The sequence below is a fragment of the Pseudophryne corroboree genome, unplaced genomic scaffold (assembly GCF_028390025.1).
Source record: "Pseudophryne corroboree isolate aPseCor3 unplaced genomic scaffold, aPseCor3.hap2 scaffold_1021, whole genome shotgun sequence".
Classification (NCBI taxonomy): domain Eukaryota; kingdom Metazoa; phylum Chordata; class Amphibia; order Anura; family Myobatrachidae; genus Pseudophryne; species Pseudophryne corroboree.
In genome coordinates this window covers 13,543-37,663 of record NW_026967648.1, presented here as the reverse complement: position 1 = coordinate 37,663, position 24,121 = coordinate 13,543, and the positions used below count along the sequence as shown (strand labels likewise).

Genomic DNA, 24,121 nt, shown 5'->3' with positions numbered 1-24,121 from the left:
TGATGGTGCTTCAGTATTAGGCAGCCTTCCGCCCTCCCATGTTCATCTGAAAAGATGTGGTCTCCCTGCAGTTGTTGTCCCCAGATGAGAGTTCCCTTGTGCTGCCTCAGTTGAATCTCCTTTACTTGACAGAGATGTGCCTGAGCAGCGGCCCTCCCCAGCCCTATCCCAAATCATACTTATTTTGCATAGGAGATACCATGGTCATGAAGATTGTTCTCCCAGGGTGAGGTTCATTCATTGCATTCTGGGTATGCTGACCCCTGTGATTTTCCCAAATGTGGGAAACTCGACTGCATTATTTGTGGTAGTGGAGGACTGTGTTTGTGCTTTCCTCTGGTCAGCTCTGGTAAAAGTCAGATTTCTTTGTCTCAGATCTTCCTCTAACCTTGTTCTTCTTTCGAGAGTTCCCTGGTGCTGCTTCAGTTGGATCTCCTTCACTTCACAGGGGGGAACCCGAGCAGCGACCCTCCCCAGCTCTAGCCCAACTCCTACTTACCTGCCAGGTGAGATACTATGATCATGAAGGTGCTTCTCCCAGGGCAAGGCTCAACCATTGCACTCTGGGTGTGCTGCTCCTGCGATTTCCCCAAATGTGGGAAACTTGACTGCATAATTTGTGTTTCCCCTCGTCGGCTCTCGTATAATTCAGATCTCTTTGTCTCAGGTCTCTCTCCAGCCTAGTTTGCTGTCTGTTTCCACTTCTCTTTTCTTGAGCCGCTCCCTTCTATGCCCTTGCGCACTATCCTGACTTCTCCCGTCTGCTTACTTCGTGCCTTCCAACGCACAATGCGAACTACAGGTAGTGCTGCAGGGCCCACACCCTTTTACTTGCCTTACAGAGTAGCTCTGGAGCAGTTACAGTGCCCAGCTGCTGCAAGAAATCAGCTTGAATGCTTCAGGGGCTGGGGCATAGCCAACATGAGCCCCACACCGAAGGAGGGAGGAGGTGTGTAATGCAAACTAGGGGTCATCCAAGCGCTGCAAAAGGCCGCCATGCCCTGCACGCCCCTTTTCTGGCCACCCAGCAAAGTTGACTGGAACCCTCATCTGCATATGAAAAGAGAAAAGGGGCATGCAGGGCATGGCGGCCTTTTGCAGTGCTTGGATGACCCCTAGTTCGCATTAAACACCCCCACCCTCCTTTGGTGTGGGGCTCATGTTGGCCATGCCCCATCCCCTGATGCATTCAAGCTGATTTCTTGCAGCAGCTGGGCACTGTAACAGCTCCAGAGCTGTTCTGTAAGGCAAGTAAAAGGGTGTGGGCCCTGCAGCACCACCTGTTGTTCGCATTGTGCGTTGGAAGGCACAAATTAAGCAGACGGGAGGAGAAGTCAGGATAGTGCGCAAGGGCATTCTTTTCTCTTAGTCCGGGGGCAAGGCTTCAAAATGGGGTCTGCAACGGAGGAGACACAGGGGGCGTGGTCACAGCAGCTTTTCTCTACAGTCTGCACCAGCAGGAGCCTACACCATTTTTTATGATCACGCTGAACTGCAGTGCGACTGCAATTACAGCATGGTCAAGAAGGGAGGCGTCATGCTGGGTGGCCATGCCCTGTCACTGTGCAGGAGCCAGCACCGCTCACACACTAGTCCCCGGGTGCAGCCCCCAACCCCCGGGACACCCGGAGCAACAAAATGTAGATTCAGGCCACCAGGCCACGCCCCTACCTATGAAACCATGCCTCCTTTTTACCATTGCGCTGTTTATCTGCGCGCACTGCATTACAATCTCCCTCGCCACCTCTCTGGGTGTCACCAGTGATAGTGACACCTCTGCCATGCTTGTAGCAGCTGGTCCTAAGATCTACGCCTCAAGCCCTGAGTGTTTGCCCTTGTGACTTGTTGATCATCATAGCGAAGCAGATGCTTACAGAAAACTGCAGGGGCTTAGATTGAAAATAAAAAAAAATTGATGGGTATAAGGTAGAGAGGAGCGGGTTCGGTTCTCCGAGAACCGAATTCCCCACGAACTCCACGTGGTTTACACTGGTCCGAGGCAGGCTCGGTTGTTCCCGCCTGACTCGGAAAACCTGAACAAGGGAAAATGTCATCATCCCGCTGTCAGATTCTCGTGAGATTCGGATTCCATATAAAGAGCTGCGCGTTGCTGCCATTTTTACTCGTGCATTGAAGAGAGAGCGGAGAGGACGTGGCTATGTTCTCTCAGTGGAAATCTCAATATCAGTGCTCAGTATCAGTGGTTACTTATTGCTGCTCAGTAATACTAGTAGTGTGTCTCTCCTGCTCAGTGTCAGTTCTCAGTAGTATCCTCATCAGTGCTCAGTATCACTGCTCATTGTCTTGTGCTGCATTGTGGTGCTCAGCATACTACAGTACATTACTAATAGTCCAGTGCTGCATCTTGCTGCTCAGTGTCAGTTCTAGTATCCTCATCAGTGCTCACTATCACTGCTCATTGCATTGTGGTGTTCTGTATACTACAGTAACATAGTAATATAGTATATATAGAGGAGCGGGTTCGGTTCTCCGAGAACATAACATAACAGTAACATAGTAATATAGTAACATATGGTAACATAGTTTTTGAGGTTGAATAGAGGCAAATTGCCCATCGTGTTCAACCTGTTTTAAGTTGTGATGATTCTACATACTTGCTGAATAATGTTTTATGACTAGTTAGCTACTATAACTCATGTTACCCCCGGATTAACCATGTTGATATTTTAAGTATTATAACCTTGGATAGCTTTTTCATTCAGAAATGTATCCATTCCTTTTTTAAATCCAATTACAGAGTCCGCCATTACCACCTTCCCTGGCAGGGAATTCCACATCCTGATTGCCCTAACAGTGAAGATCATAGTATCTCACCTGGCAGGTAAGTAGGAGTTGGGCTAGAGCTGTGGAGGATTGCTGCTCGGGCACCCCCTGTCAAGTGAAGGAGATCCAACTGAGGCAGCACAAGGGAACTCTCGAAAGAAGAACAAGGCTAGAGGAAGATCTGAGACAAAGAAATCTGACTTTTACCAGAGCTGACAAGAGGAAAGCACAAACACAGTCCCCCACTACCACAAATAATGCAGTCGAGTTTCCCACATTTGGGGAAATCACAGGGGTCAGCATACCCAGAGTGCAATGAATGAACCTCACCCTGGGAGAACAATCTTCATGACCATGGTATCTCCTATGCAAAATAAGTATGATTTGGGATAGGGCTGGGGAGGGCCGCTGCTCAGGCACATCTCTGTCAAGTAAAGGAGATTCAACTGAGGCAGCACAAGGGAACTCTCATCTGGGGACAACAACTGCAGGGAGAACACATATTTTCAGATGAACATGGGAGGGCAGAAGGCTGCCTAATACTGAAGCACCCCCAAACAACAAACCAAATGCAACAACTAGTGCAAGCATTCCTGGGGGAAGGCCTGCAGCAGACGGATTTGCAAATGGTGATGTCATCCAAGCAGTGGGTCAAAGTTGGCTTCAACCCTCGTCTGCATATGAAAATAAAAAAGGGGTGTGCAGGGCATGGCGGCCTTTTGCGGCGCTTGGATGACCCCTAGTTCGCATTAAACACCTCCACCCTCCTTCGGTGTGGGGCTCATGTTGGCTATGCCCCAGCCCCTGAAGCATTCAAGCTGATTTCTTGCAGCAGCTGGGCACTGTAACAGCTCCAGAGCTGCTCTGTAAAGCAAGTAAAAGGGTGTGGGCCCTGCAGCACTACCTGTAGTTTGCATTGTGCGTTGGAAGGCACAAAGTAAGCAGACGGGGAAGTCAGGATAGTGCACAAGGGCATAGAAGGGAGCGGCTCAAGAAAAGAGAAGTGGAAACAGACAGCAAACTAGGCTGGAGAGAGACCTGAGACAAAGAGATCTGAATTATACGAGAGCCGACCAGAGGAAACACAAATTATGTAATCAAGTGTCCCACATTTGGGGAAATCGTAGGAGCAGCACACCCAGAGTGCATTGGGTGAGCCTTGCCCTGGGAGAAGCACCTTCATGATCATAGTATCTCACCTGGCAGGTAAGTAGGAGTTGGGCTAGAGCTGGGGAGGGTCGCTGCTCGGGTACCCCCCTGTCAAGTGAAGGAGATCCAACTGAGGCAGCACAAGGAAACTCTCGATAAAAGAACAAGGCTAGATGAATATCTGAGACATAGAAATCTGACTTTTACCAGAGCTGACCAGAGGAAAGCACAAACACAGTCCCCCACTACAACAAATAATGCAGTCGAGTTTCCCACATTTGGGGAAATCACAGGGGTCAGCATACCCAGAATGCAATGAATGAACCTCACCCTGGGAGAACAATCTTCATGATAATGGTATCTCCTATGAAAAATAAGTATGATTTGGGATAGGGCTGGGGAGTGCCGCTGCTCAGGCACATCTCTGTCAAGTAAAGGAGATTCAACTGAGGCAGCACAAGGGAACTCTCATCTGGGGACAACAACTGCAGGGAGAACACATATTTTCAGATGAACATGGGAGGGCAGAAGGCTGCCTAATACTGAAGCACCCCCAAACAACAAACCAAATGCAACAACTAGTAAAAGCATTCCTGGGAGAAGGTCTGCAGAAGACGGATTTGCATACGGTGATGTCATCCAAGCAGTGGGCCAAAGTTGGCTGGAACCCTCATCTGCATATGAAAAGAGAATAAGGGTTATGCAGGGAATGGCGGTCTTTTGCGGCGCTTGGATGACCCCTAGTTCGCATTAAACACCTCCATTCTCCTTCGGTGTGGGGCTCATGTTGGCTATGCCCCAGCCCCTGAAGTATTCAAGCTGATTTCTTGCAGCAGCTGGGCACTGTAACAGCTCCAGAGCTGCTCTGTAAGGCAAGTAAAAGGGTGTGGGCCCTGCAGCACTACCTGTAGTTCGCATTGTGCGTTGGAAGGCACAAAGTAAGCAGACGGGAGAAGTCAGGATAGTGCGCAAGGGCATAGAAGGGAGCGGCTCAAGAAAAGAGAAGTGGAAACAGGCAGCAAACTAGGCTGGAGAGAGACCTGAGACAAAGAGATCTAAATTATACGAGAGCCGACCAGGGGAAACACAAATTATGCAGTCAAGTGTCCCACATTTGGGGAAATCGCAGGAGCAGCACACCCAGAGTGCAATGGGTGAGCCTTGCCCTGGGAGAAGCACCTTCATGATCATAGTATCTCACCTGGCAGGTAAGTAGGAGTTGGGCTAGAGCTGGGGAGGGTTGCTGCTCGGGTACCCCCCTGTCAAGTGAAGGAGATCCAACTGAGGCAGCACAAGGGAACTCTCGAAAGAAGAACAAGGCTAGAGGAAAATCTGAGACAAAGAAATCTGACTTTTACCAGAGCTGACCAGAGGAAAGCACAAACACAGTCCCCCACTACCACAAATAATGCAGTCGAGTTTCCCACATTTGGGGAAATCACAGGGGTCAGCATACCCAAAATGCAATGAATGAACCTCACCCTCGGAGAATAATCTTCATGACCATGGTATCTCCTATGCAAAATAAGTATGATTTGGGATAGGGCTGGGGAGGGCCGCTGCTCAGGCACATCTCTGTCAAGTAAAGGAGATTCAACTGAGGCAGCACAAGGGAACTCCCATCTGGGGACAACAACTGCAGGGAGAACACATATTTTCAGATGAACATGGGAGGGCAGAAGGCTGCCTAATACTGAAGCACCCCCAAACAACAAACCAAATGCAACAACTAGTACAAGCATTCCTGGGGGAAGTTCTGCAGAAGACGGATTTGCATACGGTGATGTCATCCAAGCAGTGGGCCAAAGTTGGCTGGAACCCTCATCTGCATATGAAAAGAGAAAAGGGGTATGCAGGGCATGGCGGCCTTTTGCGGCGCTTGGATGACCCTTAGTTCGCATTAAACACCCCCACCCTCCTTCGGTGTGGGGCTCATGTTGGCTATGCCCCAGCCCCTGAAGCATTCAAGCTGATTTCTTGCAGCAGCTGGGCACTGTAACAGCTCCAGAGCTGCTCTGTACGGCAAGTAAAAGGGTGTGGGCCCTGCAGCACTACCTGTAGTTTGCATTGTGCATTGGAAGGCACTTAAGAATAGAGAAGTGGAAACAGACAGCAAACTAGGCTGGAGAGAGACCTGAGACAAAGAGATCTGAATTATACGAGAGCCGACCAGGGGAAACACAAATTATGCAGTCAAGTTTCCCACATTTGGGGAAATCGCAGGAGCAGCACACCCAGAGTGCAATGGGTGAGCCTTGCCCTGGGAGAAGCACCTACGTGATCATAGTATCTCACCTGGCAGGTAAGTAGGAGTTGGGCTAGAGCTGGGGAGGGTCGCTGCTCGGGTACCCCCCTGTCAAGTGAAGGAGATCCAACTGAGGCAGCACAAGGGAATTCTCGAAAGAAGAACAAGGCTAGAGGAAGATCTGAGACAAAGAAATCTGACTTTTACCTGAGCTGACCAGAGGAAAACACAAACACAGTCCCCCACTACCACAAATAATGCTGTCGAGTTTCACACATTTGGGGAAATCACAGGGGTCAGCATACCCAGAATGCAATGAATGAACCTCACACTGGGAGAATAATCTTCATGACCATGGTATCTCCTATGCAAAATAAGTATGATTTGGGATAGGGCTGGGGAGGGCCGCTGCTCAGGCACATCTCTGTCAAGTAAAGGAGATTCAACTGAGGCAGCATAAGGGAACTCTCATCTGGGGACAACAACTGCAGGGAGAACACATATTTTCAGATGAACATGGGAGGGCAGAAGGCTGCCTAATACTGAAGCACCCCCAAACAACAAACCAAATGCAACAACTAGTGCAAGCATTCCTGGGGGAAGGCCTGCAGCAGATGGATTTGCATATGGTGATGTCATCCAAGCAGTGGGTCAAAGTTGGCTTCAACCCTCGTCTGCATATGAAAAGAGAAAAGTGTCGTGCAGGGCATGGCGGCCTTTTGCGGCGCTTGGATGACCCCTAGTTCGCATTAAACACCTCCACCCTCCTTTGGTGTGGGGCTCATGTTGGCTATGCCCCAGCCCCTGAAGCATTCAAGCTGATTTCTTGCAGTAGCTGGGCACTGTAACAGCTCCAGAGCTGCTCTGTACGGCAAGTAAAAGGGTGTGGGCCCTGCAGCACTACCTGTAGTTTGCATTGTGCATTGGAAGGCACAAAGTAAGCAGACGGGAGAAGTAAGGATAGTGCGCAAGGCCATAGAATGGAGCGGCTTAAGAAAAGAGAAGTGGAAACAGACAGCAAACTAGGCTGGAGAGAGACCTGAGACAAAGAGATCTGAATTATACGAGAGCCGACCAGGGGAAACACAAATTATGCAGTCAAGTTTCCCACATTTGGGGAAATCGCAGGGGCAGCACATCCAGAGTGCAATGGGTGAGCCTTGCCCTGGGAGAAGCACCTTCATGATTATAGTATCTCACCTGGCAGGTAAGTAGAAGTTGGGCTAGAGCTGGGGAGGGTCGCTGCTCGGGCACCCCCCTGTCAAGTGAAGGAGATCCAACTGAGGCAGCACAAGGGAACTCTCAAAAGAAGAACAAGGCTAGAGGAAGAACTGAAACAAAGAAATCTGACTTTTACCAGAGCTGACCAGAGGAAAGCACAAACACAGTCCCCCACTACCACAAATAATGCAGTTGAGTTTCCCACATTTAGGGAAATCACAGGGGTCAGCATACCCAGAATGCAATGAATGAACCTCACCCTGGGAGAACAATCTTCAAGACCATGGTCTCTCCTATGCAAAATAAGTATGATTTGGGATAGGGCTGGGGAGGGCCGCTGCTCAGGCACATCTCTGTCAAGTAAAGGAGATTCAACTGAGGCAGCACAAGGGAACTCTCATCTGGGGACAACAACTGCAGGGAGAACACATATTTTCAGATGAACATGGGAGGGCAGAAGGCTGCCTAATACTGAAGCACCCCCAAACAACAAACCAAATGCAACAACTAGTGCAAGCATTCCTGGGGGAAGGCCTGCAGCAGATGGATTTGCATATGGTGATGCCATCCAAGCAGTGGGTCAAAGTTGGCTTCAACCCTCGTCTGCATATGAAAAGAGAAAAGGGGCGTGCAGGGCATGGCGGCCTTTTGCGGCTCTTGGATGACCCCTAGTTCGCATTACACACCTCCACCCTCCTTCGGTGTGGGGCTCATGTTGGCTATGCCCCAGCCCCTGAAGCATTCAAGCTGATTTCTTGCAGCAGCTGGGCACTGTAACTGCTCCAGAGCTGCTCTGTAAGGCAAGTAAAAGGGTGTGGGCCCTGCAGCACTACCTGTAGTTTGCATTGTGCGTTGGAAGGCACGAAGTAAGCAGACGGGAGAAGTCAGGATAGTGCGCAAGGGCATAGAAGGGAGCGGCTGAAGAAAAGAGAAGTGGAAACAGACAGCAAACTAGGCTGGAGAGAGACCTGAGACAAAGAGATCTGAATTATACGAGAGCCGACCAAGGGAAACACAAATTATGCAGTCAAGTTTCCCACATTTGGGGAAATCACAGGGGCAGCACAACCAGAGTGCAATGGGTGAGCCTTGCCCTGGGAGAAGCACCTTCATGATCATAGTATCTCACCTGGCAGGTAAGTAGGAGTTGGGCTAGAGCTGGGGAGGGTCGCTGCTCGGGCACCCCCCTGTCAAGTGAAAGAGATCCAACTGAGGCAGCACAAGGGAACTCTCGAAAGAAGAACAAGGCTAGAGGAAGATCTGAAATAAAGAAATCTGATTTTTACCAGAGCTGACCAGAGGAAAGCACAAACACAGTCCCCCACTACCACAAATAATGCAGTCGAGTTTCCCACATTTGGGGAAATCACAGGGGTCAGCATACCCAGAATGCAATGAATGAACCTCACCCTGGGAGAACAATCTTCATGACCATGGTATCGCCTATGCAAAATAAGTATGATTTGGGATAGGGCTGGGGAGGGCCGCTGCTCAGGCACATCTCTGTCAAGTAAAGGAGATTCAACTGAGGCAGCACAAGGGAACTCTCATCTGGGGACAACAACTGCAGGGAGAACACATATTTTCAGATGAACATGGGAGGGCAGAAGGCTGCCTAATACTGAAGCACCCCCAAACAACAAACCAAATGCAACAACTAGTGCAAGCATTCCTGGGGGAAGGCCTGCAGCAGATGGATTTGCATATGGTGATGTCATCCAAACAGTGGGTCAAAGTTGGCTTCAACCCTCGTCTGCATATGAAAAGAGACAAGGGGCGTGCAGGGCATGGCGGCCTTTTGCGGCGCTTGGATGACCCCTAGTTCGCATTACACACCTCCACCCTCCTTCGGTGTGGGGCTCATGTTGGCTATTCCCCAGCCCCTGAAGCATTCAAGCTGATTTCTTGCAGCAGCTGGGCACTGTAACTGCTCCAGAGACGCTCTGTAAGGCAAGTAAAAGGGTGTGGGTCCTGCAGCACTACCTGTAGTTTGCATTGTGCGTTGGAAGGCACGAAGTAAGCAGACGGGAGAAGTCAGGATAGTGCGCAAGGGCATAGAAGGGAGCGGCTCAAGTAAAGAGAAGTAGAAACAGACAGCAAACTAGGCTGGAGAGAGACCTGAGACAAAGAGATCTGAATTATACGAGAGCCGACCAGGGGAAACACAAATTATGCAGTCAAGTTTCCCACATTTGGGGAAATCGCAGAAGCAGCACACCCAGAGTGCAATGGGTGAGCCTTGCCCTGGGAGAAGCACCTTCATGATCATAGTATCTCACCTGGCAGGTAAGTAGGAGTTGGGCTAGAGCTGGGGAGGGTCGCTGCTCGAGCATCCCCCTGTCAAGTAAAGGAGATTCAACTGAGGCAGCACAAGGGAACTCTCATCTGGGGACAACAACTGCAGGGAGAACACATATTTTCAGATAAAAATCTTGGTCATGCTCTGGTTTCTCTTCAGAACGAACAAATCTTTCGCCTTTTATTAAAGATTTCCGTGGAGAGGAGCAAAACCGAGTTTTATCTAAATTTTTGCATGCCCCATCTTTTTGGGGTTTCTTTTATCGGTTTAAAGATAGAATGAGTGTGCTTTAATGTAAGCTCATTTGCATAGAAATGACAGTAAATGTTTGTTTCTTTTCAAACAGAACTTTCTTGACCATGCTACTTGCTTGAAAGATCTGGGAGCACATGGAATACAGTACAAACCATGCTTATAGCAAGGAGAAGACAGGTGAGAAATCTGCTTTCTTTCAAATTGGGCGCTCACTTTGATCTGAATGAGGACTGCTGGCACGGCACTCAGGCGACAGGTGGAATCTTGGTCATGCTCTGGTTTCTCTTCAGAACGAACAAATCTTTCGCCTTTTACTAAAGATTTCCGTGGAGAGGAGCAAAACTGAGTTTTATCTCAATTTTTGCATGCCCCATATTATTGGGGTTTCTTTTATCGGATTAAAGACAGAACGAGTGTGCTTTCTTGTTAGCTTTAATGTAAGTTTATTTGCATAACAATGACAATAAATGTCTGTTTCTTTTCAAGCAGAACTTTCTTGACCATACTAATTGCTTGAAAGATCTGGGAGCACATGGAAAAGAGTACAAACCATGCTTATAGCAAGGGGAAGCCTGGTGAGAAATCTGCTTTCTTTCTTTCAAATTGGGTGCTCACTTTGAGCTGAATGAGGACTGCTGGCATGGCACTCAGGCGACAGGTGGAATCTTGGTCATGCTCTGGTTTCTCTTCAGAACGAACAAATCTTTCGCCTTTTACTAAAGATTTCCGTGGAGAGGAGCAAAACTGAGTTTTATCTCAATTTTTGCATGCCCCGTCTTATTGGGGTTTCTTTTATCAGTTTAAAGATAGAACGAGTGTGCTTTAATGTAAGCTCATTTGCGTAGAAATGACAGTAAATGTTTGTTTCTTTTCAAACAGAACTTTCTTGACTATACTAATTGCTTGAAAGATCTGGGAGCACATGGAAAAGAGTACAAACCATGTTTATAGCAAGGGGAAGCCTGGTGAGAAATCTGCTTTCTTTCTTTCTTTCAAATTGGGTGCTCACTTTGAGCTGAATGAGAACTGCTGGCATGGCACTCAGGCGACAGGTAGAATCTTGGTCATGCTGTGGTTTCTCTTCAGAACGAACAAATCTTTCGCCTTTTACTAAAGATTTCCGTGGAGAGGAGCAAAACTGAGTTTTATCTCAATTTTTGCATGCCCCATCTTATTGGGGTTTTATTTTATTGGTTTAAAGATAGAACGAGTGTGCTTTAATGTAAGCTCATTTGCATAGAAATGACAGTAAATGTTTGTTTCTTTTCAAACAGAACTTTCTTGACCACACTAATTGTTTGAAAGATCTGGGAGCACATGGAAAAGAGTACAAACCATGTTTATAGCAAGGGGAAGCCTGGTGAGAAATCTGCTTTCTTTCATTCAAATTGGGTGCTCACTTTGAGCTGAATGAGAACTGCTGGCATGGCACTCAGGCGACAGGTGGAATCTTGGTCATGCTCTGGTTTCTCTTCAGAACTAACAAATATTTCGCCTTTTATTAAAGATTTCCGTGGAGAGGAGCAAAACTGAGTTTTATCTCAATTTTTGCATGCCCCATATTATTGGGGTTTCTTTTATCAGTTTAAAGACAGAACGAGTGTGCTTTCTTGTTAGCTTTAATGTAAGTTTATTTGCATAACAATGACAGTAAATGTTTGTTTCTTTTCAAACAGAACTTTCTTGACCATGCTACTTGCTTGAAAGATCTGGGAGCACATGGAAAACAGTACAAACCATGCAGTATCACAAGAGCCTTTATTTGATCTTTCATGAAGATAGAGCAGAATTGAGGACACGTCAACAATTTCTGCCGAAGGTGGTTCATCTTTCCACATGGTGCCTTTGGCCACTGACACCTTCGTTGAGTCAAAGTCTCTGGCTGTGGTCAGAACTTTGAAAATTTAAGTCACCAGAACGGTTCAGATTAGGAAAACAGAGGCTCTGTTTGTCCTGTATGCTCCCAACATGATTGGGTGTCCTGCTTCCATGCAGACCATTATGCGCTGGATCTGTGGTAAGATTCAGCATGCTCATTCCACGGCAGGATTGCCGTTACTGAATTAGGTGAAGACCCATTCTACTAGAAAGGTGGGTTCATCCTGGGCAGCTGGTCGGGGAGTCTCGGCATTGCAACTTTGCCGAGCAGCTATTTAGTAAACACTTTTGCTAAGTTTTACAAGTTTGATACCTTGGCTGATGATAACCTCAAGTTAGGTCATTCGGTGCTGCAGAGTCGTACGCACTCTCCCACCCGTTCAAGAGCTTTGGTATAACCCCATGGTTCTTAATGTGACCCCAGCATCCTCTAGGTCGTATGAGAAAATAGGATTTTAATACCTACCAGTAAATCCTTTTCTCTTAGTACGTAGAGGATGCTGGGCACCCGTCCCAGTCCATACTGTGTCTGCAGTTATTACTTGTGGTTATACACATGTTGTGTTACGGTTCTGGTCAGCTTTTTGCTGCAATTGTTCATGCCGTTGGCTTGTGTTCTGTTGAATGCCACGTTCTGCGGCATGCTTAAGGTGTGAGCTGGTAAGATGCTCACCTTAGTTTAACAATAAATCCTTTCCTCGAAATGTCCGTCTCCCTGGGCACAGTTCCTATAACTGGAGTCTGGAGGAGGGGCATAGAGGGAGGAGCCAGTTCACACCCTTTGAAAGTCTTAAAGTGCCCATGTCTCTTGCGGATCCCGTCTATACCCCATGGTTCTTAATGTGACCCCAGCATCCTCTACGGACTAAGAGAAAAGGATGCCCTTGTGTACTATCCTGACTTCTCCTCCCGTCTGCTTACTTTGTGCCATCCAACGCACAATGCGAACTACAGGTGGTGCTGCAGGGCCCACACCCTTTTACTTGCCTTACAGAGCAGCTCTGGAGCTGTTACAGTGCCCAGCTGCTGCAAGAAATCAGCATGAATGCTTCAGGGGATGGGGCATGGCCAACATGAGCCCCACACCAAAGGAGGGTGGGGGTGTTTAATGCAAACTAGGGGTCATCCAAGCACTGCAAAAGGCCGCCATGCCCTGCATGCCCCTTTTCTCTTTTTATATGCAGATGAGGGTTCCAGCCAACTTTGGCCCACTGCTTGGATGACATCACCGTATGCAAATCCGTCTGCTGCAGACCTTCCCCCAGGAATGCTTGTACTAGTTGTTGGATATGGTTTGATATTTGATGGTGCTTCAGTATTAGGCAGCCTTCCGCCCTCCCATGTTCATCTGAAAAGATGTGGTCTCCCTGCAGTTGTTGTCCCCAGACGAGAGTTCCCTTGTGCTTCCTCATTTGAATCTCCTTAACTTGACGGGGGAGGGGCTGCCCGAGCTGCCACCCTCCCCAGCCCTATCCCAACTCATACTTATTTTACATATTAGATCTCTTGATCATGAAGATTGTTCTCACAGGGTGAGGTTCATCCATTATATTTTAAAATAGGAAGGTACAAATTACATATTTGAATTGCATCTATGTGCTGGATTCAAATGTCCCCCCCCCCTTCCTTTCTCAATTGTGCCCGTCAGCAGCTATTCTAAGGTTGCTGCCAATGGGTGTGACACATTAATTTCTTCTGTGGGGTACACTGGACTCCACAAGGATTCACATTGGGGTGTAGAGTAGGATCTTGATCTGAGGCACCAACCGGCTCAAAGCTTTTGACTGTTCCCAAGAAGCTCAGTGCATTCTCCTCTATAACCCCGCTTCCATGAACAGGGAGCTCAGTTTGTAGTTGGTGCCTTCAGTAGCAGGCCAATTAACAGGGGCCTGCCTCAGGCAGCCTATTCTTAGCTATTAATTTTGACAAGAAAAGAAGAACTTGTTTTATGAGAATCTACAAGGGCTGCAGCAGGCTAGGTCTAATAGACATCTTTACTGCAGCTTCATCACTCCGAGCGGCGCTGTATACTCCCGTGCCCTGGTTGCTGGGTCACTGCAGTGGAGGCTCCGGTTTCATCCTAAGGTCAGTCACACACACACCACCCTTCCGGATCACGAGGCCGCTGATGAAGGGGAGCGAGGCCGTAGGGGGTGGGCCGTGTGCGCACTGCGGTGGACACTGATTACTGGGCAGCCGCTCCACTAGCCACCAGGTACAGTTAAGGAGCACAGGTCTGGGGGTTTTTCTCCTATATTAACCCAATTTTGTACTGCCCGCAGCGCATTGTGATAGGTAATAGGGCCTGATTCAGGTTGGATTGCAATCACAATAAGCGATCCAACTGCAAAAATTGCTAAGAGCATACGCATGTGCCTGCATTTTCTGCGGCACCCCGCATAGAATGTGATCGCCTCTGCCTGTCAATCGGGGCGGGGAAGGGGGGGAGAGGTGGGTCAGCAACACTCCATTTCTAAGTCAGGGATGGAGCGGTGCGGGGGCAAGGCTTCAAAATGGGGTCTGCAACGGAGGAGACACAGGGGGCGTGGTCACAGCGGCTGTATGACATCACATTCAGCCGCTGTGATCACAAAAATGGTGGCGGCTTCCTGCGCGCACATACAGTCTGCACCAGCAGGAGCCTACACCATTTTTTATGATCACGCTGAACTGCAGTGCGACTGCAATTACAGCATGGTCAAGAAGGGAGGCGTCATGCTGGGTGGCCATGCCCTGTCACTGTGCAGGAGCCAGCACCGCTCACACACTAGTCCCCGGGTGCAGCCCCCAACCCCCGGGACACCCGGAGCAACAAAATGTAGATTCAGGCCACCAGGCCACGCCCCTACCTATGAAACCATGCCTCCTTTTTACCATTGCGCTGCTTATCTGCGCGCACTGCATTACAATCTCCCTCGCCACCTCTCTGGGTGTCACCAGTGATAGTGACACCTCTGCCATGCTTGTAGCAGCTGGTCCTAAGATCTACGCCTCAAACCCTGAGTGTTTGCCCTTGTGACTTGTTGATCATCATAGCGAAGCAGATGCTTACAGAAAACTGCAGGGGCTTAGATTGAAAATAAAAAAATTGATGGGTATAAGGTAGAGAGGAGCGGGTTCGGTTCTCCGAGAACCGAATTCCCCACGAACTCCACGTGGTTTACACTGGTCCGAGGCAGGCTCGGTTGTTCCCGCCTGACTCGGAAAACCTGAACAAGGGAAAATGTCATCATCCCGCTGTCGGATTCTCGCGAGATTCGGATTCCATATAAAGAGCTGCGCGTTGCTGCCATTTTTACTCGTGCATTGAAGAGAGAGCGGAGAGGACGTGGCTATGTTCTCTCAGTGGAAATCTCAATATCAGTGCTCAGTATCAGTGGTTACTTATTGCTGCTCAGTAATACTAGTAGTGTGTCTCTCCTGCTCAGTGTCAGTTCTCAGTAGTATCCTCATCAGTGCTCAGTATCACTGCTCATTGTCTTGTGCTGCATTGTGATGCTCAGCATACTACAGTACATTACTAATAGTCCAGTGCTGCATCTTGCTGCTCAGTGTCAGTTCTAGTATCCTCATCAGTGCTCACTATCACTGCTCATTGCATTGTGGTGTTCTGTATACTACAATAACATAGTAACATAGTTTTTGAGGTTGAATAGAGGCAAATTGCCCATCGTGTTCAACCTGTTTTAAGTTGTGATGATTCTACATACTTGCTGAATAATGTTTTATGACTAGTTAGCTACTATAACTCATGTTACCCCCGGATTAACCATGTTGATATTTTAAGTATTATAACCTTGGATAGCTTTTTCATTCAGAAATGTATCCATTCCTTTTTTAAATCCAATTACAGAGTCCGCCATTACCACCTTCCCTGGCAGGGAATTCCACATCCTGATTGCCCTAACAGTGAAGAAACCTTTCCTCCATTGCGTTCTGAACTTTCCTCCAGTCGCAGCGAGTGACCACGTGTTCTTTTAATAAATAATTCCTCTGATAACTCTTTGTTATGTATCTTTACATATTTGAAGATATTAATAATATCTCCTCTTAGGCACCTCTTTTCTAGTGTATAAATATTCAGCCTAGTAAGTCTTTCCTTATAGTCCAGTACTTTTAGGCCTTTAATCAATTTAGTCTTCAGGATCTCTTACACTTCCATGAGCAGCAGAGTAGTGCAATGGAAGCATGCTGGGCCCATAACCCAGAGGTTGATTGATCGAAACTATCCTCTGCTATGTGCATTTTTTTTTTTATAATTAAAGTAATCAAAAACTGGGATTGATATTTTGGCTCTTTTATTTTTACTTAAAGTACAATAACTTTTATCATTTTAATTTGTTTTAATAGTATATTGACAGCATTGTTTTCTTTAAAAAATCCACTTAATTTTCTTTACCCTATTACTGAAATGGTAATTGACAAAAACAAACTACATTGTCACCAGAAGAGCAATGCAAAATGTACAAGTGATATATGAAAATCATCTTCCATCTTGAATTTCAATGATGCATTGGGACAACAATTTGTGAGAAACATCTTCACCCATAAAGAAAGATTTTCTTAATTCCTTACCTGTGTGCTGATTAGATATCACCTTGTTTTCACATTAAACAGACTTCCCCATGAGGAAGCAGCAAGGATGCAGTGACGTTTCCTGGTGTCAACCTGTATTATTTCAGTAGACATTGAAATGAGGATGCATCTTTGATGCCTTTCCAATGAAGCAAGTTTATTTCAGTAATAGGTGAAAAACCATTCCTACAAAGGTGTTAATCAGAGACTTGGCTTTGTGGACACTTTTCAGAGAGCAAATTTGTTAGCATAAACATAAAATCAGAAAATGAAGAGCTGTTTAATCACTCAATTGGACTTTTCTGCCAGCATATTTTTTTTTCTCTGCAACCCACTGCTAAACTGTGCTTCCTAGCTGTTTTTTTTATAAAATCACTTAATCAAATCTAGCTCTGATTACATCAGAGAAGGCCAGGTACCCTACACCATAAGGGGTTTTTTTGAAATTTTGACTTGTCTACTTAAAGATCACCAAAATCTGATTACAAGGTCAATTACATCCCTGGGTGGGATTGAACCACCAACCTTTTGGTTAATAGCCAAACATGCTAACCGATTGCGCCACAGAGACACGTTGCAAAAGTCAATACTGACAAAGGCTAATAATCATTCATCTAGAACGTTTCCTAGAAAAACTTTAAAAAGTCAATAATCTGGAGAATTTTTGTAAGAAACACATTGGTACTTTCCCATGATGAGTGAGTGCTTCAGGATTTCTTGCACTTACATGGGCTATTAACCAAAAGGTTGGTGGTTCAATCCCACCCAGGGATGTAATTGACCTTGTCATCAGATTTTGGTGATCTTTAAGAAGACAAGTCAAAATTTCAAACCCCCTCTTATGGTGTAGGGTACCTGGCCTTCTCTGACGTAATCAGAGTTAGATTTAATTAAGTGATTTTATAAAAAACAGCTAGGAAGCACAATTTAGCAGTGGGTTGCAGAGAAAAAAATAACATTTTAAACCTACCGGTAATTTTTTTTTCTCGTAGTCCGTAGAGGATGATGGGGACTCCGTAAGGACCATGGGGGATAGACGGGCTCCACAGCAGACATGGGCACTTTAAGAAAGACTTTAGATCTGGGTGTGCACTGGCTCCTCCCTCTATGCCCCTCCTCCATACCTCAGTTAGAGAAACTGTGCCCAGAGGAGACGGACAGTACGAGGAAAGGATTTTTGTTAATCCAAGGTCAAGATTCATACCAGCCACACCAATCACACCGTATAACTTGTGATATACTACCCAGTTAACAGTATAAAAACAACATAGCATCGGTCCAAGACCGATGAAAACTAACATATAACCCTTATGTAAGCAATAACTATATACAAGTCTTGCAGAAGTAGACCGCACTTGGGACGGGCACCCAGCATCCTCTACGGACTACGAGAAAAAGATTTACCGGTAGGTTTAAAATCTTATTTTCTCTTACGTCCTAGAGGATGCTGGGGACTCCGTAAGGACCATGGGGATTATACCAAAGCTCCCAAATGGGCAGGAGAGTGCGGATGACTCTGCAGCACCGATTGAGCAAACAGGAGGTCCTCCTCAGCCAGGGTATCAAACTTATAGAACTTTGCAAAGGTGTTTGAACCAACTTTGACCCACTGCTTGGATGACATCACCATATGCAAATCCATCTGCGGCAGGCCTTCCCCCAGGAATGCTTGCACTAGTTGTTGCATTTGGTTTGTTGTTTGGGGGTGCTTCAGTATTAGGCAGCCTTCTGCCCTCCCATGTTCATCTGAAAATATGTGTTCTCCCTGCAGTTGTTGTCCCCAGATGAGAGTTCCCTTGTGCTGCCTCAGTTGAATCTCCTTTACTTGACAGAGATGTGCCTGAGCAGCGGCCCTCCCCAGCCCTATCCCAAATCATACTTATTTTGCATAGGAGATACCATGGTCATGAAGATTGTTCTCCCAGGGTTAGGTTCATTCATTGCATTCTGGGTATGCTGACCCCTGTGATTTCCCCAAATGTGGGAAACTCAACTGCATTATTTGTGGTAGTGGGGGACTGTGTTTGTGCTTTCCTCTGGTCAGCTCTGGTAAAAGTCAGATTTCTTTGTCTCAGATCTTCCTCTAGCCTTGTTCTTCTTTCGAGAGTTCCCTTGTGCTGCCTCAGTTGGATCTCCTTCACTTGACAGGGGGGTTCCCGAGCAGCGACCCTCCCCAGCTCTAGCCCAACTCCTACTTACCTGCCAGGTGAGATACTATGATCATGAAGATGCTTCTCCCAGGGCAAGGCTCACCCATTGCACTCTGGGTGTGCTGCCCCTGCGATTTCCCCAAATGTGGGAAACTTGACTGCATAATTTGTGTTTCCCCTGGTCGGCTCTCATATAATTCAGATCTCTTTGTCTCAGGTCGCTCTCCAGCCTAGTTTGCTGTCTGTTTCCACTACTTTTTCTTGAGCCCCTCCCTTCTATACCCTTGTGCACTATCCTGACTTCTCCCGTCTGCTTACTTTGTGCCTTCCAACGCACAATGCAAACTACAGGTAGTGCTGCAGGGCCCACACCCTTTTACTTGCTTTACAGAGCAGCTCTGGAGCTGTTACAGTGCCCAGCTGCTGCAAGAAATCAGCTTGAGTGCTCCAGGGGCTGGGGCATAGCCAACATGAGCCCCACACCGAAGGAGGGTGGAGGTGTTTAATGCGAACTAGGGGTCATCCAAGCGCCGCAAAAGGCCGCCATGCCCTGCACACCCCTTTATTCTTTTCATATGCAGACGAGGGTTGAAGCCAACTTTGACCCACTGCTTGGATGACATCACCATATTCAAATCCATCTGCTGCAGGCCTTCCCCCAGGAATGCTTGCACTAGTTGTTGCATTTGGTTTGTTGTTTGGGGGTGCTTCAGTATTAGGCAGCCTTCTGCCCTCCCATGTTCATCTGAAAATATGTGTTCTCCCTGCAGTTGTTGTCCCCAGATGAGAGTTCCCTTGTGCTGCCTCAGTTGAATCTCCTTTACTTGACAGAGATGTGCCTGAGCAGCGGCCCTCCCCAGCCCTATCCCAAATCATACTTATTTTGCATGGGAGATACCATGGTCATGAAGATTGTTCTCCCAGGGTTAGGTTCATTCATTGCATTCTGGGTATGCTGACCCCTGTGATTTCCCCAAATGTGGGAAACTCAACTGCATTATTTGTGGTAGTGGGGGACTGTGTTTGTGCTTTCCTCTGGTCAGCTCTGGTAAAAGTCAGATTTCTTTGTCTCAGATCTTCCTCTAGCCTTGTTCTTCTTTCGAGAGTTCCCTTGTGCTGCCTCAGTTGGATCTCCTTCACTTGACAGGGGGGTGCCCGAGCAGCGACCCTCCCCAGCTCTAGCCCAACTCCTACTTACCTGCCAGGTGAGATACTATGATCATGAAGATGCTTCTCCCAGGGCAAGGCTCACCCATTGCACTCTGGGTGTGCTGCCCCTGCGATTTCCCCAAATGTGGGAAACTTGACTGCATAATTTGTGTTTCCCCTGGTCGGCTCTCATATAATTCAGATCTCTTTGTCTCAGGTCTCTCTCCAGCCTAGTTTGCTGTCTGTTTCCACTTCTTTTTTCTTGAGCCCCTCCCTTCTATACCCTTGTGCACTATCCTGACTTCTCCCGTCTGCTTACTTTGTGCCTTCCAACGCACAATGCAAACTACAGGTAGTGCTGCAGGGCCCACACCCTTTTACTTGCTTTACAGAGCAGCTCTGGAGCTGTTACAGTGCCCAGCTGCTGCAAGAAATCAGCTTGAATGCTTCAGGGGCTGGGGCATAGCCAACATGAGCCCCACACCGAAGGAGGGTGGAGGTGTTTAATGCGAACTAGGGGTCATCCAAGCGCCGCAAAAGGCCGCCATGCCCTGCACACCCCTTTTTTCTTTTCATATGCAGACGAGGGTTGAAGCCAACTTTGACCCACTGCTTGGATGACATCACCATATGCAAATCCATCTGCTGCAGGCCTTCCCCCAGGAATGCTTGCACTAGTAGTTGCATTTGGTTTGTTGTTTGGGGGTGCTTCAGTTTTAGGCAGCCTTCTGCCCTCCCATGTTCATCTGAAAATATGTGTTCTCCCTGCAGTTGTTGTCCCCAGATGAGAGTTCCCTTGTGCTGCCTCAGTTGAATCTCTTTTACTTGACAGAGATGTGCCTGAGCAGCGGCCCTCCCCAGCCCTATCCCAAATCATACTTATTTTGCATAGGAGATACCATGGTCATGAAGATTGTTCTCCCAGGGTTAGGTTCATTCATTGCATTCTGGGTATGCTGACCCCTGTGATTTCCCCAAATGTGGGAAACTCAACTGCATTATTTGTGGTAGTGGGGGACTGTGTTTGTGCTTTCCTCTGGTCAGCTCTGGTAAAAGTAAGATTTCTTTGTCTCAGATCTTCCTCTAGCCTTGTTCTTCTTTCGAGAGTTCCCTTGTGCTGCCTCAGTTGGATCTCCTTCACTTGACAGGGGGGTGCCCGAGCAGCGACCCTCCCCAGCTCTAGCCCAACTCCTACTTACCTGCCAGGTGAGATACTATGATCATGAAGATGCTTCTCCCAGGGCAAGGCTCACCCATTGCACTCTGGGTGTGCTGCCCCTGCGATTTCCCCAAATGTGGGAAACTTGACTGCATAATTTGTGTTTCCCCTGGTCGGCTCTCATATAATTCAGATCTCTTTGTCTCAGGTCTCTCTCCAGCCTAGTTTGCTGTCTGTTTCCACTTCTTTTTTCTTGAGCCCCTCCCTTCTATACCCTTGTGCACTATCCTGACTTCTCCCGTCTGCTTACTTTGTGCCTTCCAACGCACAATGCAAACTACAGGTAGTGCTGCAGGGCCCACACCCTTTTACTTGCTTTACAGAGCAGCTCTGGAGCTGTTACAGTGCCCAGCTGCTGCAAGAAATCAGCTTGAATGCTTCAGGGGCTGGGGCATAGCCAACATGAGCCCCACACCGAAGGAGGGTGGAGGTGTTTAATGCGAACTAGGGGTCATCCAAGCGCCGCAAAAGGCCGCCATGCCCTGCACACCCCTTTATTCTTTTCATATGCAGACGAGGGTTGAAGCCAACTTTGACCCACTGCTTGGATGACATCACCATATTCAAATCCATCTGCTGCAGGCCTTCCCCCAGGAATGCTTGCACTAGTTGTTGCATTTGGTTTGTTGTTTGGGGGTGCTTCAGTATTAGGCAGCCTTCTGCCCTCCCATGTTCATCTGAAAATATGTGTTCTCCCTGCAGTTGTTGTCCCCAGATGAGAGTTCCCTTGTGCTGCCTCAGTTGAATCTCCTTTACTTGACAGAGATGTGCCTGAGCAGCGGCCCTCCCCAGCCCTATCCCAAATCATACTTATTTTGCATAGGAGATACCATGGTCATGAAGATTGTTCTCCCAGGGTTAGGTTCATTCATTGCATTCTGGGTATGCTGACCCCTGTGATTTCCCCAAATGTGGGAAACTCAACTGCATTATTTGTGGTAGTGGGGGACTGTGTTTGTGCTTTCCTCTGATCAGCTCGGGTAAAAGTCAGATTTCTTTGTCTCAGATCTTCCTCTAGCCTTGTTCTTCTTTCGAGAGTTCCCTTGTGCTGCCTCAGTTGGATCTCCTTCACTTGACAGGGGGGTGCCCGAGCAGCGACCCTCCCCAGCTCTAGCCCAACTCCTACTTACCTGCCAGGTGAGATACTATGATCATGAAGATGCTTCTCCCAGGGCAAGGCTCACCCATTGCACTCTGGGTGTGCCGCCCCTGCGATTTCCCCAAATGTGGGAAACTTGACTGCATAATTTGTGTTTCCCCTGGTCGGCTCTCATATAATTCAGATCTCTTTGTCTCAGGTCTCTCTCCAGCCTAGTTTGCTGTCTGTTTCCACTTCTTTTTTCTTGAGCCCCTCCTTCTATACCCTTGTGCACTATCCTGACTTCTCCCGTCTGCTTACTTTGTGCCTTCCAACGCACAATGCAAACTACAGGTAGTGCTGCAGGGCCCACACCCTTTTACTTGCTTTACAGAGCAGCTCTGGAGCTGTTACAGTGCCCAGCTGCTGCAAGAAATCAGCTTGAATGCTTCAGGGGCTGGGGCATAGCCAACATGAGCCCCACACCGAAGGAGGGTGGAGGTGTTTAATGCGAACTAGGGGTCATCCAAGCGCCGCAAAAGACCGCCATGCCCTGCACACCCCTTTTTTCTTTTCATATGCAGACGAGGGTTGAAGCCAACTTTGACCCACTGCTTGGATGACATCACCATATGCAAATCCATCTGCTGCAGGCCTTCCCCCAGGAATGCTTGCACTAGTAGTTGCATTTGGTTTGTTGTTTGGGGGTGCTTCAGTTTTAGGCAGCCTTCTGCCCTCCCATGTTCATCTGAAAATATGTGTTCTCCCTGCAGTTGTTGTCCCCAGATGAGAGTTCCCTTGTGCTGCCTCAGTTGAATCTCCTTTACTTGACAGAGATGTGCCTGAGCAGCGGCCCTCCCCAGCCCTATCCCAAATCATACTTATTTTGCATAGGAGATACCATGGTCATGAAGATTGTTCTCCCAGGGTGAGGTTCATTCATTGCATTCTGGGTATGCTGACCCCTGTGATTTCCCCAAATGTAGGAAACTCGACTGCATTATTTGTGGTAGTGGGGGACTGTGTTTGTGCTTTCCTCTGGTCAGCTCTGGTAAAAGTCAGATTTCTTTGTCTCAGATCTTCCTCTAGCCTTGTTCTTCTTTCGAGAGTTCCCTTGTGCTGCCTCAGTTGGATCTCCTTCACTTGACAGGGGGTGCCCAAGCAGCAATCCTCCACAGCTCTAGCCCAACTCCTACTTACCTGCCAGGTGAGATACTATGATCTTCACTGTTAGGGCAATCAGGATGTGGAATTCCCTGCCAGGGAAGGTGGTAATGGTGGACTCTGTAATTGGATTTAAAAAAGGAATGGATACATTTCTGAATGAAAAAGCTATCAAAGGTTATAATACTTAAAATATCAACATGGTTAATCCGGGGGTAACATGAGTTGTAGTAGTTAACTAGTCATAAAACATTATTCAGCAAGTATGTAGAATCATCACAACTTAAAACAGGTTGAACACGATGGGCAATTTGCCTCTTTTCAACCTCAAAAACTATATTACTATATGTTACTATATTACTATGTTACTGTAGTATACAGAACACCACAATGTAATGAGCAGTGATAGTGAGCACTGATGAGGATACTAGAACTGACACTGAGCAGCAAGATGCAGCACTGGACTATTAGTAATGTACTGTAGTATGCTGAGCACCACAATGCAGCACAAGACAATGAGCAGTGATACTGAGCACTGATGAGGATACTACTGAGAACTGACACTGAGCAGGAGAGACACACTACTAGTATTACTGATCAGCAATAAGTAACCACTGATACTGAGCACTGATATTGAGATTTCCACTGAGAGAACATAGCCACGTCCTCTCCACTCTCTCTTCAATGCACGAGTAAAAATGGCGGCAACGCGCAGCTCTTTATATGAAATCCGAATCTCGCGAGAATCCGACAGCGGGATGATGACATTTTCCCTTGTTCAGGTTTTCCGAGTCAGGCGGGAACAACCGAGCCTGCCTCGGACCAGTGTAAACCACGTGGAGTTCGTGGGGAATTCGGTTCTCGGAGAACCGAACCCGCACCTCTCTACCTTATACCCATAAATTTTTTTATTTTCAATCTAAGCCCCTGCAGTTTTCTGTAAGCATCTGCTTCG

General features: G+C 47.5%; 22 non-coding genes and 6 pseudogenes across 22 annotated transcripts; 16 read left to right on the top strand and 12 right to left on the bottom strand.

The window, feature by feature from the left end:
* The first annotated feature begins 175 nt into the window (after positions 1-175).
* Positions 176-339, top strand: LOC134987938 (U1 spliceosomal RNA). Its single transcript, XR_010193481.1, has one exon. It is a non-coding gene; the product is annotated as a U1 spliceosomal RNA (small nuclear RNA).
* A 152-nt stretch (positions 340-491) lies between these two features.
* Positions 492-627, top strand: LOC134987861 (U1 spliceosomal RNA; annotated as a pseudogene).
* Positions 628-3,001: 2,374 nt separating this feature from the next.
* Positions 3,002-3,165, bottom strand: LOC134987810 (U1 spliceosomal RNA). Its single transcript, XR_010193379.1, has one exon. It is a non-coding gene; the product is annotated as a U1 spliceosomal RNA (small nuclear RNA).
* A 670-nt stretch (positions 3,166-3,835) lies between these two features.
* Positions 3,836-3,998, bottom strand: LOC134987874 (U1 spliceosomal RNA). The gene has a single exon (XR_010193421.1). It is a non-coding gene; the product is annotated as a U1 spliceosomal RNA (small nuclear RNA).
* A 152-nt stretch (positions 3,999-4,150) lies between these two features.
* Positions 4,151-4,314, bottom strand: LOC134987968 (U1 spliceosomal RNA). Its single transcript, XR_010193510.1, has one exon. It is a non-coding gene; the product is annotated as a U1 spliceosomal RNA (small nuclear RNA).
* Positions 4,315-5,007: 693 nt separating this feature from the next.
* Positions 5,008-5,149, bottom strand: LOC134987855 (U1 spliceosomal RNA; annotated as a pseudogene).
* A 152-nt stretch (positions 5,150-5,301) lies between these two features.
* On the bottom strand, positions 5,302-5,465 carry LOC134987947 (U1 spliceosomal RNA). The gene has a single exon (XR_010193489.1). It is a non-coding gene; the product is annotated as a U1 spliceosomal RNA (small nuclear RNA).
* A 615-nt stretch (positions 5,466-6,080) lies between these two features.
* LOC134987851 (U1 spliceosomal RNA) lies at positions 6,081-6,243 on the bottom strand. Its single transcript, XR_010193406.1, has one exon. It is a non-coding gene; the product is annotated as a U1 spliceosomal RNA (small nuclear RNA).
* A 152-nt stretch (positions 6,244-6,395) lies between these two features.
* Positions 6,396-6,559, bottom strand: LOC134987820 (U1 spliceosomal RNA). The gene has a single exon (XR_010193388.1). It is a non-coding gene; the product is annotated as a U1 spliceosomal RNA (small nuclear RNA).
* Positions 6,560-7,230: 671 nt separating this feature from the next.
* On the bottom strand, positions 7,231-7,393 carry LOC134987864 (U1 spliceosomal RNA). The gene has a single exon (XR_010193411.1). It is a non-coding gene; the product is annotated as a U1 spliceosomal RNA (small nuclear RNA).
* Positions 7,394-7,545: 152 nt separating this feature from the next.
* LOC134987944 (U1 spliceosomal RNA) lies at positions 7,546-7,709 on the bottom strand. Its single transcript, XR_010193486.1, has one exon. It is a non-coding gene; the product is annotated as a U1 spliceosomal RNA (small nuclear RNA).
* A 671-nt stretch (positions 7,710-8,380) lies between these two features.
* Positions 8,381-8,543, bottom strand: LOC134987867 (U1 spliceosomal RNA). The gene has a single exon (XR_010193414.1). It is a non-coding gene; the product is annotated as a U1 spliceosomal RNA (small nuclear RNA).
* A 152-nt stretch (positions 8,544-8,695) lies between these two features.
* On the bottom strand, positions 8,696-8,859 carry LOC134987945 (U1 spliceosomal RNA). The gene has a single exon (XR_010193487.1). It is a non-coding gene; the product is annotated as a U1 spliceosomal RNA (small nuclear RNA).
* Positions 8,860-9,530: 671 nt separating this feature from the next.
* LOC134987845 (U1 spliceosomal RNA) lies at positions 9,531-9,693 on the bottom strand. The gene has a single exon (XR_010193401.1). It is a non-coding gene; the product is annotated as a U1 spliceosomal RNA (small nuclear RNA).
* A 144-nt stretch (positions 9,694-9,837) lies between these two features.
* Positions 9,838-9,953, top strand: LOC134987903 (U5 spliceosomal RNA). The gene has a single exon (XR_010193448.1). It is a non-coding gene; the product is annotated as a U5 spliceosomal RNA (small nuclear RNA).
* A 270-nt stretch (positions 9,954-10,223) lies between these two features.
* On the top strand, positions 10,224-10,339 carry LOC134987890 (U5 spliceosomal RNA). The gene has a single exon (XR_010193434.1). It is a non-coding gene; the product is annotated as a U5 spliceosomal RNA (small nuclear RNA).
* Positions 10,340-10,625: 286 nt separating this feature from the next.
* On the top strand, positions 10,626-10,741 carry LOC134987894 (U5 spliceosomal RNA). Its single transcript, XR_010193438.1, has one exon. It is a non-coding gene; the product is annotated as a U5 spliceosomal RNA (small nuclear RNA).
* A 278-nt stretch (positions 10,742-11,019) lies between these two features.
* Positions 11,020-11,135, top strand: LOC134987901 (U5 spliceosomal RNA). The gene has a single exon (XR_010193446.1). It is a non-coding gene; the product is annotated as a U5 spliceosomal RNA (small nuclear RNA).
* A 275-nt stretch (positions 11,136-11,410) lies between these two features.
* Positions 11,411-11,526, top strand: LOC134987912 (U5 spliceosomal RNA). Its single transcript, XR_010193456.1, has one exon. It is a non-coding gene; the product is annotated as a U5 spliceosomal RNA (small nuclear RNA).
* Positions 11,527-18,281: 6,755 nt separating this feature from the next.
* LOC134987877 (U1 spliceosomal RNA) lies at positions 18,282-18,445 on the top strand. Its single transcript, XR_010193422.1, has one exon. It is a non-coding gene; the product is annotated as a U1 spliceosomal RNA (small nuclear RNA).
* A 152-nt stretch (positions 18,446-18,597) lies between these two features.
* LOC134987832 (U1 spliceosomal RNA) lies at positions 18,598-18,739 on the top strand (annotated as a pseudogene).
* Positions 18,740-19,430: 691 nt separating this feature from the next.
* LOC134987927 (U1 spliceosomal RNA) lies at positions 19,431-19,594 on the top strand. The gene has a single exon (XR_010193470.1). It is a non-coding gene; the product is annotated as a U1 spliceosomal RNA (small nuclear RNA).
* Positions 19,595-19,746: 152 nt separating this feature from the next.
* On the top strand, positions 19,747-19,888 carry LOC134987831 (U1 spliceosomal RNA; annotated as a pseudogene).
* A 692-nt stretch (positions 19,889-20,580) lies between these two features.
* LOC134987865 (U1 spliceosomal RNA) lies at positions 20,581-20,744 on the top strand. Its single transcript, XR_010193412.1, has one exon. It is a non-coding gene; the product is annotated as a U1 spliceosomal RNA (small nuclear RNA).
* A 152-nt stretch (positions 20,745-20,896) lies between these two features.
* Positions 20,897-21,038, top strand: LOC134987830 (U1 spliceosomal RNA; annotated as a pseudogene).
* Positions 21,039-21,730: 692 nt separating this feature from the next.
* LOC134987853 (U1 spliceosomal RNA) lies at positions 21,731-21,894 on the top strand. The gene has a single exon (XR_010193408.1). It is a non-coding gene; the product is annotated as a U1 spliceosomal RNA (small nuclear RNA).
* A 152-nt stretch (positions 21,895-22,046) lies between these two features.
* On the top strand, positions 22,047-22,188 carry LOC134987825 (U1 spliceosomal RNA; annotated as a pseudogene).
* A 691-nt stretch (positions 22,189-22,879) lies between these two features.
* LOC134987949 (U1 spliceosomal RNA) lies at positions 22,880-23,043 on the top strand. The gene has a single exon (XR_010193491.1). It is a non-coding gene; the product is annotated as a U1 spliceosomal RNA (small nuclear RNA).
* The last annotated feature ends 1,078 nt before the right edge of the window (positions 23,044-24,121 follow it).